Here is a 13,268-nt window from a genome sequence, read left to right as displayed (position 1 = left end):
CAAAATAAAACAGGAGTAAATTCTCATGATCTTGGTTTAGGCAAAGTTTGCCATCAAAATTTAAAACTTTTGTGTTTCAGAATATACCCTTAGGAAAGTATAAATACAAGCTACAGGCTAGAAGAAAATATTTGCAAGCAATATATCTGATAAGAGACTTTAGCTAGAATACGTAAGTCATTCAATTTAATAAGATGTTGACAAATAACCCAATTAAAAACTGAGCAAAAATCTTGGATAGATATTTTACCAAAGGGGACATACAAATGGCAAATGAGCACGTGAAAAGATGCTAACAACATTTGACATCAAGGGAATATGAAGTAAAATCACAATAAGATCATGCTTTACACACACAAGAATAGCTGAGATCAAAAGTCAGACATGCACACGTGTTAATGAAGGTGTAGAGAAGACGAAATCCTCATTGATGAGGGAATGTAAAATGGTGCACCTATTTTGGAAAAGATTTTAACAATTTCTTAAAACTTTAACATTTGTTAAAGTTTGTAAGACTGATAAATTCTACTCCTAGGTCTCTACCCAAAATAAATGAAAATATTTGGCTACACAAAATGTTTGCACAAAAGCTCATAGCGGTATTACTCAAAAGTATATCCATATAATGGAATACTCTTCAGTAATAAAGAGGAATAAATTACTGCTGCATGCTGCAAAATGAACGAACAGACAAAATGTTATGCTAAATGAAAACAGCTAGATACAAAAGTCCACGTATCATATGGTTTCATTTATATGAAGCATTCAAAAAAAAAACAAAACAAAACAAAACAAAAAAACAAAAAACAAATCTACAGAAACAAAAGCCAGATCAGTAGTTCCCTAAGGTTGGAGGTAAGGATAGGAAATGACTGCTATGGGCAGGAATTTTCTTTTGCAGGTGAGAAAAATGTTCTAGACCAGCAGAGAAAATTATATAAAGCAGAATCCTCATTCTTGGGTCTTGTGATCCCATTACAAATGTAGGCAAAAACCTGCAGTAGGTATTACCAGTGTCTGTGACATTGTCACTAGTAAAAACTATGCAAATTTTCATATTACACATATATTTTCATATAATGATAATGTGGTATCATTATAGATACCACAAAATCTTGTTTACTCTCATCACCATTACAAAATCATAATTCTTAGACATGCTGTAATATATTAATAATTTTAAAGAGGCACACAAATTACTATATAATAAAGTTATTCTTTATTATTTAAACAATTGGATCTCAATATAATTAGTTTCTCTTGTAATCCAAAATAAACATTATTCTTGGGAAAATGACTCAGGCTTCCCAGCCTGCAAAAGTTGTCCATAGCACAAGAAAAGGTTAAAAATCTCTGATACAGAGATGTATATGTCACCAAAAGAGGATTTTCTTGATAAGAAATAAAGAAAAAAAATTCTTTTATGAGCACAAATGTGAAAAGTAATGAGAATATAAAGATTAGCCAGGAGATACACTGGAGACACAAACCTAAAGAGATAAAACAAATTTGATTTGCAGTACTCCAAGGAGCCAGCATAGAACTTTATGTAAGACAATAACACAGGTAAGAGATCATTTTAATATGTGGCATGTTAGATAGAGCTGGAAAAGAAAGTGATCAAAGAAAGGTTGGTGATGAACAGGATTGGACATTCCACATAGCAAGAAAAAGTATATATGTGTATAAATGTGTGCATATGTATATATGTGTATATAAGTATATACATATATATGCATTGACATCAACTCATTTTCTTCACCAAGTTTGATTTCTCTAATAGTGTTATTTATTTTTGAAGAAGAGTCACCACAAAAATTTTAGACTTCCATTGAAGAAAATTAAAATTAAAAGGTTATACTGCTCAGAAAAGTCAGCGACTTGTTCAAAAAGTACTGAGCTAAAGAAAAACGTTACTAATCACATACTCTAGGCATTTAGTGTTTGGGCCTCTCTAATTCTTGCTTTTATCAGTCTAAATTCTTGCCATGGAAATCACTGTGTATTAACTAATCTAATTACTGATAGAACACATGGAACCAACAGGATAATTTTAATAAAAATGTTTGAATACTACCCAAGCATTGGTGAGCACTAAAAGAAATCTCCGATGATACCACTATTTTATATTTTGTTAATTATGTTAGAATTTGCTATATTTTTAAGGTAAAATAATCTCAAAGGTAAGTATTATTTCAGAAACATAAGCTTAATGATGACTATTTAATAAGCAACACATTAGGAATGGGGATGCAGTTCACTTTTTAAACTATGATATCTTTGGGTACAGAATATAAATGAATCAATCAGCTTCTATGGGCAAATGTCCTTCCAAAGTAATCGAGTCCTAAATGCCAAACCAAAATAGTTTGCCATAGATTCAATGAAAATGTTCTGTACTAAAGAATGTTCTGACTGATAGTAAATTTAATAACATTTTAAAATGTCAAGTTGAATTTTAATTCCAAGTCTGTATCTTCTAGAACGTAATGTGTTACAAATTCAATATCATAAGACCATCCTTCCTCAGCTTTTTTGATCTTAGCAATAATAAATTCAGAGAGCAAACAATATCAAGACTCTATTTTGCTTATTTGTTTCAGAAATTCAAACAATTTGTCTGAATTACAAACCCGTAGGAAGCTATTTTAAAATAAAAGTAATAAGAACATTTAGATTCAGAAAGTCTAAATCAGGCAGATTCTTATGATATCTGATAATTCCACTTAATTTTTAACTTCCAAGCTAGACCAACCATAGGGCAAAAATAAAATTTAATAAGTGGTAAAACAGCAATATATTGGTAAAAGTTTCACCTGTTCTATAAAATATATAATTTTCAGTAAATGTTTATCTTGCTTGATGATAAAAAAGTAGTTTAGTTAATATAAATGAATTCATAAATAGGTATTTAAATACCTTAGCTATGTAAAACAACAATTCACAAATACAAGGGGCTGTAGTTTTATATTAACAAAACAATTGAGCTTGTTAATGATTTTAAAAATTTAAACAATTGTTTTTATATCTATGTAAATATAATTTAGCATTATTAAACATAAGTTACATTTGGGTTTGTGTATTTATAACCTATAAAAGATGAAGCTAAAATATGAAATTATGTTTTAGAAATGTTTTCTATTAGATGTAAAATGTAATGTACTACTTGATATATCAAAAAATACCATTATTTGCCAATGCCCCTGTTATATATTTTGTGATCCCAGAGTCATTAGCAGCATAACAAAATATCCTGACATTCCCTGCCCCCTCCCTGCCATTCCCAAGGAAAACAGGAAATTTTTCCCTAGTATTTAGCTATTTCTCTTGAATAAATGCCCCTTGACTTTTTGCAGACCTTCTCAATTATTCCAGAATTCTGAAAAAGTTGATTTTGATAAATTTTGCCCTATTATCATTGCTTTTATTGAGGAACCCACTTTTAGAAGTCCTTACTCAAATGCTCTAGAGGTGCTTTTTATACTTGATGATATTTTAACGTTATTTTTATCTCAGTTTCTGATTTTTCATTATTTGCATAAAAAGTGTAATTGAGTTTTATATATTGATCTTGTATATTATTTCCTGGCAAAACTTGCTGATTAATTCTAGCAGAAACCTTTTATTTCTTTTTCTTGCCTTAGTGTACAGGCCAGGTCTCTAGTAAAATGTTGAATAGAAATGGTGAGAATATACATACTTGCCTTGATTCTAACATCAAGAGAAGAGCACTGAGGCTTGAAGCAATAAGTACTGGATATTGTAGATATCCTTTATCAAGTTGAGGAAGTGGGTGAATTTATTATTTTTTATAAAATGAATGCAGGATGTTGCCAAGTGTCTTTTATGTATTAAGTAGATCATGTTAATATTGTTTCTCTAGCTATTTTAGCATAGTATATCTTTCTCCATCATTTTACTTTTAATTTGTATCTTTTAATTGAAAACAAGATTTGTAGATGGCATATAGTGGGGTCTTGTTTTTTTTTTAATCTCATCTGACAGTTTGTATCTTAGTCTATATTTAACATAATTATTGAAATTGTCTACTTTAAGTTTGTCATGTCACCATTTTATTTTTAACTAATCTTTATACTATTTAACTTGTATTCTTACCCCCTTTTAAAACTGAGTGGGCAGTGTAATTATTTATTTTTAACTTTCATGTTGGTTGATATAGGGATTATATATACATGTTTAAATAAGAACACATCACTTTATTCATATAAGAACCTTAAAATACTATATTTATATGTGTCTTTCTCAGTCTTTATGCTATTATTAAAATTCATTTTGCTTCTTCATATGTTTCTTGGTGGACAATAATAGACAGTTGTGAAAATATTTTACTTTCAAGAAGAACACTGGAAAAAGTGACATAACCTCCACAACATAATTACATTTAACTTTAAAAGAAGTTAACAAAATTGGTAAATATAGTTTGAGCTTGGCCAATCTTTAATACCCTTTCTATCTAATTACTTATTTTTGTGATGAAAAGACAAGTATCTGTATTTCTTATAATATTAAAAACTGCTTCTTTGACTTTGCTGGCCCTCTTTCCAGAAGAGTTTTGTCTCTCTGCAGGAGTCCCCCCAGTTAAATATCAGTTTCTGCAGCATCTCCTTTTCCATGGTGCATGGGAAGAGCAGCTCTCAAACTCTATACCATGTATTGTTTGTAATTATTATGATGAAAATTTCCTTCTCCAAGTGATGAAATGCTATCTCTGAATTGTAGAAAGAATAACACATACAAATACTTCTTTCAGTGCAGAAAAAAAAAGTCAGTGTCATGCACTAGATATACATTTCATTTTTTTTAGTGTTATTGACAATATAAGAAGATTCACAAAACATACATGTCTGCCTCTTCAAGGAACATTTTAGATCATTTTGGCATTGGTACTTTCCTTAAATTCTCCTGCACAATATTTAATATTATTACAAACTTGAATTCTAAGATATCCGGAAAAGTATAATTTCCTGTGAAATTATTGATTCATTTGACAGAAATTCTGAAGTCTGATATAACCTTATTAAATTAAATTTAGCCAATGAGAAAAAATATTGCCTTCTCTCTCCAACTTTTATTGTTAATATATACTTATTCACTTTGTAATAGGTATTCATTAAATTTCTATTTTCTCCAGGAAGGAAAAAATGTTTATTGAATTTCTCATAGACAACAGACCAAAGGTTGTCTCATTTAAGGCTAGTTTTCTTTCAAAGTCGTATTTTTATTCCTAAGATTTAGAGAACATAAACATATTCTCCAAGGTCACAAAGGCAACTGACAAAATTTAAATTTAAATCAAGATCAAATTCTAAGCTTCATGTACTTTCCATTAGCACATGATACTATATTTTAAAGGATGCGATTTTTTTACTACCAAAATGATAAAAACAATATGTTTATCGTAATGTATATTGCCTCATTTAAAGTCACTCATATCCCATGTAACAGGAATCATCATTCTTTTTTCTTAAGAACATGTTGGGTAGAACCCAGACCTCACTATGCCTGCTGTTGAGCAATAGCACATGGCTAAGAGACAATACAATCATGCTGACTGGTTTCATTTTAAATTATTGATCTTAATTCTCAAGAGGGCCTTCAATATTTCTTGATCATGAGAATATATTTTTCAAGTTCACTTACTCTCATGAGAATATATTTTTCAAGTTCACTTACTCTCCTACTATTCTGAAGTATTTCATTCTCTCAGAGAGAAGAGTAAAACAACTACTTCAGTCTTCTCTGATCCAATGGTTGGTTTGTTATTTTCATGAGAAAATTAAAGCAATCAGACGAGAACCTTCACCATACCCACCCGCCAAGATATACTTTGGCTTCCCTTCTGTTATTATAGATCTATGAAAGCCCAACCACTTACTTGTGAACTAAATCTTATCCCTACCTCCCAATTCAAAGGGATTTCCCCAGTTTACCCAGCATGTCTAGCCTCTGTCTTTGCCCTCTTTATTGGATAACATAATCGACATATAAATGTGCTCCTATTTCACCCATAGTTTTAAAACACGTTTTGTTTTGCTTTATATTTTCCTGCATCACTTTCCCTTCAGCCATTGCACCACTTCTCTGATCCTTTTAGCAGAGTAAACTACAGGAAATCAAAAATTTTAAAGTAGGCAATTTCAGAGAATTGCCTATATTCCGTCACCAATCTCATCAATCTCACTTTTCACCACATAAATGTAAGTGGTTTTTTTTGAGTCGTTCGTTCACACCATTCCATTGATTTTTTGAGAAGGATGACATATTTATACTGTGTCAAATTACTTAAGCTAAAAGTACTTACCTGCATGGTTGTGAGTTATTCGTTGCAATAAACATTTTAGGCAATATCTGGGAAGCAGAAAAGAAATAGTGGCTATATTTATTTTGCATACTAGAAAGGTAGAAAGGTCAGAGCAAGGCGTGAGGTATCCTTGGAAACTGTACACATTGTCAATCACTAGTTGTTCACCTTGTTAGCGTTCCTGAAACAACTCCAGCTCTCTCTGAATGCTCCTTCATTTTCTCTGACTCCTTGGCCAGGTACTTGCTTAGTTTTGTGAAGTGCCAGCTTTTCTTGAAGAACATCCATAGCATTGAAGTTAGAGGCTAGAAGCATGAAAGGCATTGTGGGTTTTAGTTGATCCAAGTGAGTTCAACTGATCTTTGCAAGATGTTGGTCTGAACTATCCTCCTCCACTTCATATTCGTCTTCTTCCAACTGTCTACCCTACCCCCATATCTACTACAGAGGCATAAGAATAGATTCTTATAACAAATGTATTTTTACATGTAATATATTTATATATCAAAGGTATACCTGTCTATATTTATACTGATACATTAATATATGGCATATTTATACATATATCTATATTTATGTAAGTTTAAAGGGATTGCTTTTGAAATGCTTGATAGAAATATAAATGTAGATCTCAAGTAAGCATTTGAATATGAGTCAAAGTAAAGCTGTATATATATTTATACATCTATCAATATTTATACGATTTATATATACATCTGCTTATCTCTGAATACATAATTATACAGCAAGATCACCTCACTTCACATTGCTAAATCTAATGGTCAATATTCAATTTTTTCCTTGTGTTTTTCTGTTTATTGTATTTCTTGTTCATGACCTGTCAACAGAATATGACCTGGATGATTTTTCTCCTTCTTTATACACATCACATGGCTTCCAGAAAATTGTATGTGCCTTTTTACTGCTTCCCCTCAGTTCTGCTTGATAATTTCTCTTTCCTTTTTGACTTATTAATGGTAGAGTGTTTCAGAGGGTAGTCCTTAAATAGCTTATTTATAATTACTTTCTTGTGTATAATCAGCCCCAAAGTCTTAAACGCTGTCTATATATGCTGAAGACCCTCAAATGTATAGCTCCAACCTCGAAGTCTCTCCTTTAATTTGACTCTTACATTCAAATACTTAGTTGAGATCTACATGTGTATGTCTATGATCATCCAGTCTGCTTGGGACTCAGAGAGAACAAAAACAAAGAAGCAAATATGCCAATTTATCTACTGGAGCTGGGATTCACTTTTCCTATTCTGTCCTTGGACAATAATTCCAGGCTCCTCAGTCTCTGGACTTCAAGACTTAAACCAGAAGCATCCCAAGTTCTCAGGCCTTTGGCTTTAGACTAACAGTTATATTATTAGCTTCTCTGGTTCTGAGACCTTCAGGCTTGGACTGAGCCATGCTACTAACACCCTGGTGTCTCCAGCTAGCAGATAGCTTGTCATGGGACTTCCCAGTGTCCATAATCACATGAGCAAATCCCACTGATAAGCATGCTGTCACATATCTATATCTATCTGTCTGTCTATCTATCCTTTTGGTTCTGTCTGGAAACCTTGACTAATACCCAAACTTAATCGAGATGTCAAAACAATGGGTATAAACTCCAGATAGGAAAAACAGAAAGAGATCATTCTCCACAATATGCCATATATAAATGTTGAAAGTCAAAATTAAAAGGAAAATCTTAAATCTTTAAATCAAAAGAAAATAATGTGTTATGTTCAAAATCGCCACAACAAGATTAACAGGGTGACTTCTCAAAGATGACAAGACAAAGGGAAACGTATTCAGAATGCTGAGAGAAACAACCAAGAATTTGGTATCAAACAAAACTAACTTCCAAAATGAAGGCAAAATGAAGCTCTCTTGAGGTAAACCAAAACTGAGATTACTTGTTACAAGATAATCTGCTTTACAAGAAATATTAAAGAATGTTCTTCAGGCTCAGGGCAAGTATTTGAATCCACATGAAACAAAAACTGGTAAAGATAATTATGTAGGTAATTATAAACATAATATAATTGTATGTTTGTTTTTGTTCTTTTAATTGACCTAAAAGCACCCCTATATTCACATACAGGAAAGAGAAAGAATGCTCTGTTCTATTATATATACTCATGTGATATAATATATTTGGCAATAAAAGCACAATGGAGGCAGGTGCAAACAAAGCTATATTAAGTTGTACTGGGCAAGAAATGGCAACTTGAATCTCCAGCACCATGTGAAAAGTAACAGAAATAGTAAACAAGAATGGAAATATAGTAAATACTATAAATACATTCTTTTCTTTGCTACACTTCTTTAAAAGGCTTTTTTACTTTTGATAAATTTGTCACTATTTTTTGAAAATTTATGTAAGTACATTCTGTGGCATGTAAGATATAGATATAATATGTATAGCAATAATAGCACAAAATGAAAAATAGGAATAGAGCTATATATGAGTAATATTTTTATATTTCAGTGGAATTTAGTATAAATCTAAACTAGATTCTGATAAGTTAAAATGCACATTTTAAGCACTCTAAAAAGCACTATGACAATGACTCCAAAAGTCATTAAAGTAAATTAAATTAAATTACATTAAAGTAATTAAAATCTTATACTAGAAAATATCCAAATAATGCATAAGAAAGTAGTAAACAAGGATAAAAATAATAAAAGATGAAGGTATATGGAAAACAAAACTAAAATGGAAGATGTAAATTCAACTATATTAATAACATTAAATATGAATGGATGGAGAAATCCATTTAAATATCAGAGACTGTTAAAAAGAAAATCTTAATTCTTTAAATCAAAAGAAAATAATGTATTATGTACAAAGTAGCCACAACAAGATTAACAGGTGACTACTGCTAATCTTGACTACATTTATTAAAAATTCAAGATTCAACTATATGCTGCAATGTCTCTGCAGAACACATCTTTATTTTTATGTGTCTTAATAAAACTCTACATCACTGAAGTTTTAATTTCACATAATTTTTATCAGTTCTTCTTTTATTTTTTTCTTCAGTAATTAAAAAATATATAATCAAGCAGTGGGTCAGATTCGGCTTGTGGGCCACAGTTTGCCAACCCCTCATTTTTGATGCCAGAAATTTTATTTATTTATTTCCAGTTGACAAATAACAATGTGTGTATTTATGGCGCACAATGTAATGTTCTGATTTATGTGCACATTCTAGAAAAACTAAGTAATGCTAATCAACATATCTATTGCCTCAACTTATTTTTTGTGTATGTGGTGAGAACATTAAACATCAATTTCTTTAGCAATTTTGAAATATAAAGGACATTATTATTTACTGTGACCAGTGCGAGGTGCAATAGATCACTGAAATCTATTCCTGTAGTCTAACTGAGACTTTGTACCCTTCGATCAATATCTTACCTTTTTCTTACCTCTCCTCCTCTCCCCCAGCCCTTGGTAAATAATTTTCTACTCTCTATTTCTATGATGTTAACATTTTTAGATTCTACATATAATTGAAGTCTTACATTGTTCATCTTTCTGTGCCTCACAGATACATGAAAAAATGCTCAACATCTTTAATCATCAGGGAAATACACATAAAAACACAATGAAATATCATCTAACACCTGTTAGAATTGTTATTAACTACAAGACAAGTGATAGCAAGTGTTGGTGAGGGTGTAGAGAAAAATAAATCCTGTTATATTGTTGGTGAGAATATAAATTAGTACAGTCATTTTGAAAAATAGTATGGAGGTTCCTCAAAAAATAAAAATAGAATTACCATATGATCCAACAATCCCACTTATGGGTATAGCCAAAGGAATTGAAATTGTTCTTTCAAAAATATATCAGCATTCCCATGTTCATTTCGGCATTATTCACAATAGACAACCCACAGAAGCATACTAAGTGTCCATCACTGAATGAATGGATAAGGAAAAGGTGGTAAATATACACAATTGAATACTACACAGTCTTTAAAAGAAAGAAATTCTGTCATTGTTGACAATATGAATAAAATCAGAGATACACTTTAGATTTAAAGAAACAAACAGTTTGAACATTAAAGTATGGTAAAATATATTTTATATAAGCAACAACAAGAACACTGGAGTGGGTATACTATTATCAAACAAAACATGCTTTAAAGCAAAATATGTAAAGATGGCCAAATAGAGACAGCTCTGGTCTGCAGCTCCCAGCATGATCAATGCAGAAGACAGGTGATTTCTGCATTTCCAACTGAGGTCTTAGCAACCAGCAGACAAGGTGATTCTCTCCTGTGCCTGGCTCAGCGGCTCCCACGCCCATGGAGCCTTGCTCACTGCTAGTGCAGCAGTCTGAAATCCATCTGCGAGAGGACAGCCTGGCTCAGGGAGGGGCATCCACCATTGCTGAGGCTTCAGTAGGAAAACAAAGTCACTGGGAAGCTCGAACCGGGCAGAGCTCACCACAGTTCAACAAGGCCTATGGACTCTAGACTCCACCTCTGTGGGCAGGGCATAGCTTAACAACAGGCAACAGACAACTTCTGCAGACTTAAACGTCCCTGTCTGACAGCTCTGAAGAAAGCAGTTGTTCTCCCAGCATGGCATTTGAGCTCTGAGAACAGACAGACTGCCTCCTCAAGTGGGTCCCTGACTCCGAGTAGACTAACTGGGAGACACCTCCCAGTAGGAGCTGACAGACACCTCATATAGGCAGCTGCCTCTCTGGGACGAAGCTTCCAGAGGAAGGATCAGGCAGCAATATTTGCTGTTCTGCACCCTCTGCTGGTGATACTGAGGAAAACGGTCTGGAGTGGAACTCCAGCAAACTCCAAGAGACCTGCAGCTGAGGGACCTGACTGTTAGAAGGAAAACTAACAGACAGAAAGGAATAGCATCAACATCAACAAAAAGCTCATCTACGCCAAAACCCCATCTGTAGGGTAACAACATCAAAAACCAAAGGTAGATAAAACCACAAAGATAGGGAGAAACCAGAGCAGAAAAGCTGAAAATTCTAAAAATTGGAGCGCCTCTGCTCCTCCAAAGGATTGCAGCTCCTCACCAGCAACAGAACAAAACTGGAAGAGTGACTTTGAGGAGTTGACAGAAGTAGGCTTCAGAAGGTCGATAATAACAAACTTCTCTGAGCTAAAGGAGGATGTTCAAACCCATCACAAACAAGCTAAAAATCTTGAAAAAAGATTAGACGAATGGCTGACTAGAATAAACAGTGTAGAGAAGACCTTAAATGACCTGATGGAACTGAAAAACCATGGCACGAGAACTTTGTGACCCATGCACAAGCTTCAATAGCTGATTCTATTAAGTGGAAGACAGGGTATCAGTGATTGAAGATCAAATTAATGAAATAAAACAAGAAAACAGTGTTAGAGAAAAAAGACTAAAAAGAAATGAATAAAGTCTCTGAGAAATATGGGACTATGTGAAATGATCAAATCTACGTTTGATTGGTGTACCTGAAAGTGATAGGGAGACTGGAATCACGTTGGAAAACACTCTTCAGGATACTATCCAGGAGAACTTCCCCAACATAGCAAGGCAGGCCAACACTCAAATTCAGTAAATACAGAGAACACCACAAAGATACTCCTCAAGAAGAGCAATCCCAAGACATGAAATTATCAGATTTACAGAGGTTAAAATGAAGGAAAAAGTGTTAAGAGCAGCCAGAGAGAAGGGTCAAGTTACCCACAAAGGGAAGCCCATCACACTAACAGCAGATCTCTCAGCAGAAACCTTACAAGCCAGAAGAGAGTGGGAGTCAATATTCAACATTCTTAAAGAAAAGAATTTTCAACCCAGAATTTCATATCCAGCCAAACTAAGCTTCATACGTGAAGGAGAAATAAAATCCTTTACAGACAAGTAAATGCTGAGAGATTTTGTCACAACCAGGACTGGCTTACAAGAGCTCCTGAAGGAACCACTAAACATGGAAACAACTAGTACTAGCCACTGCAAAAACATGCCAAATTGTAAGGATCACTGATGCTATGAAGAAACTGCATCAATTAACGGACAAAATAACCAGAGAACATCATAACTACAGGATCAAATTCACACATAACAATATTAACCTTAAATGTAAATGGGCTAATTGCTCCCATTAAATGACACAGACTGGCAAATTGGATAAAGAGTCAAGACCCATCAGTGTGCTGTATTCAGGAGACCCATCTCACATGCAAAGATGTACATAGGCTCAAAATAAAGGGATGGAGGAAGATCTACTAAGCAAATGGAAAGCAAAAAAATGCAGGGGTTACAATCCTAGTCTCTGATAAAACAGACTTTAAACCAACAAAGATCAAAAGAGACAAAGAAGTCCATTACATAATGGTAAAGGGAATAATTCAATAAGAAGAGCTAACCTTAAAATATATGCACCCAATAGAGGAGCACCCAGATTCATAAAGCAAGTCCTTAGAGACCTACAAAGAGACTTAGACTCCCACACAATAATAATGGGAGACTTTAACACCACACTGTCAATATTAGACAGATAAACGAGACAGAAAGTTAACAAGGATATCCAAGAATTGAACTCAGCTCTGCACCAAGCAGACCTAATAGACATCTACAGAACTCTCCACCCCAAATCAACAGAATATACATTCTTTTCAGTACCACATCACACTTATTCTAACATTGATCATATAATTGGAAGTAAAGCACTCCTCAGCAAATGTGAAAGAACAGAAATCACAATACACTGTCTCTCAGACCACAGTGCAATCAAATTAGAATTCAGGATTAAGAAACTCACTCAAAACCACACAAGTACATGGAACTGAACAACTTGTTCCTGAATAACTACTGCATAAATAACAAAATGAAGGCAGAAATAAAGATGTTCTTTGAAACCAATGAGAACAAAGACACAACATATCAAGTATAAGACACATTTAAAGCAGTGTGTAGAGGGAAATTTA

This window comes from Chlorocebus sabaeus, chromosome 7, assembly GCF_047675955.1.
Source record: "Chlorocebus sabaeus isolate Y175 chromosome 7, mChlSab1.0.hap1, whole genome shotgun sequence".
Lineage (NCBI taxonomy): Eukaryota > Metazoa > Chordata > Mammalia > Primates > Cercopithecidae > Chlorocebus > Chlorocebus sabaeus.
The sequence above is the reverse complement of the archived record's forward strand: the minus strand, read 5'-3'. Positions refer to the sequence as shown.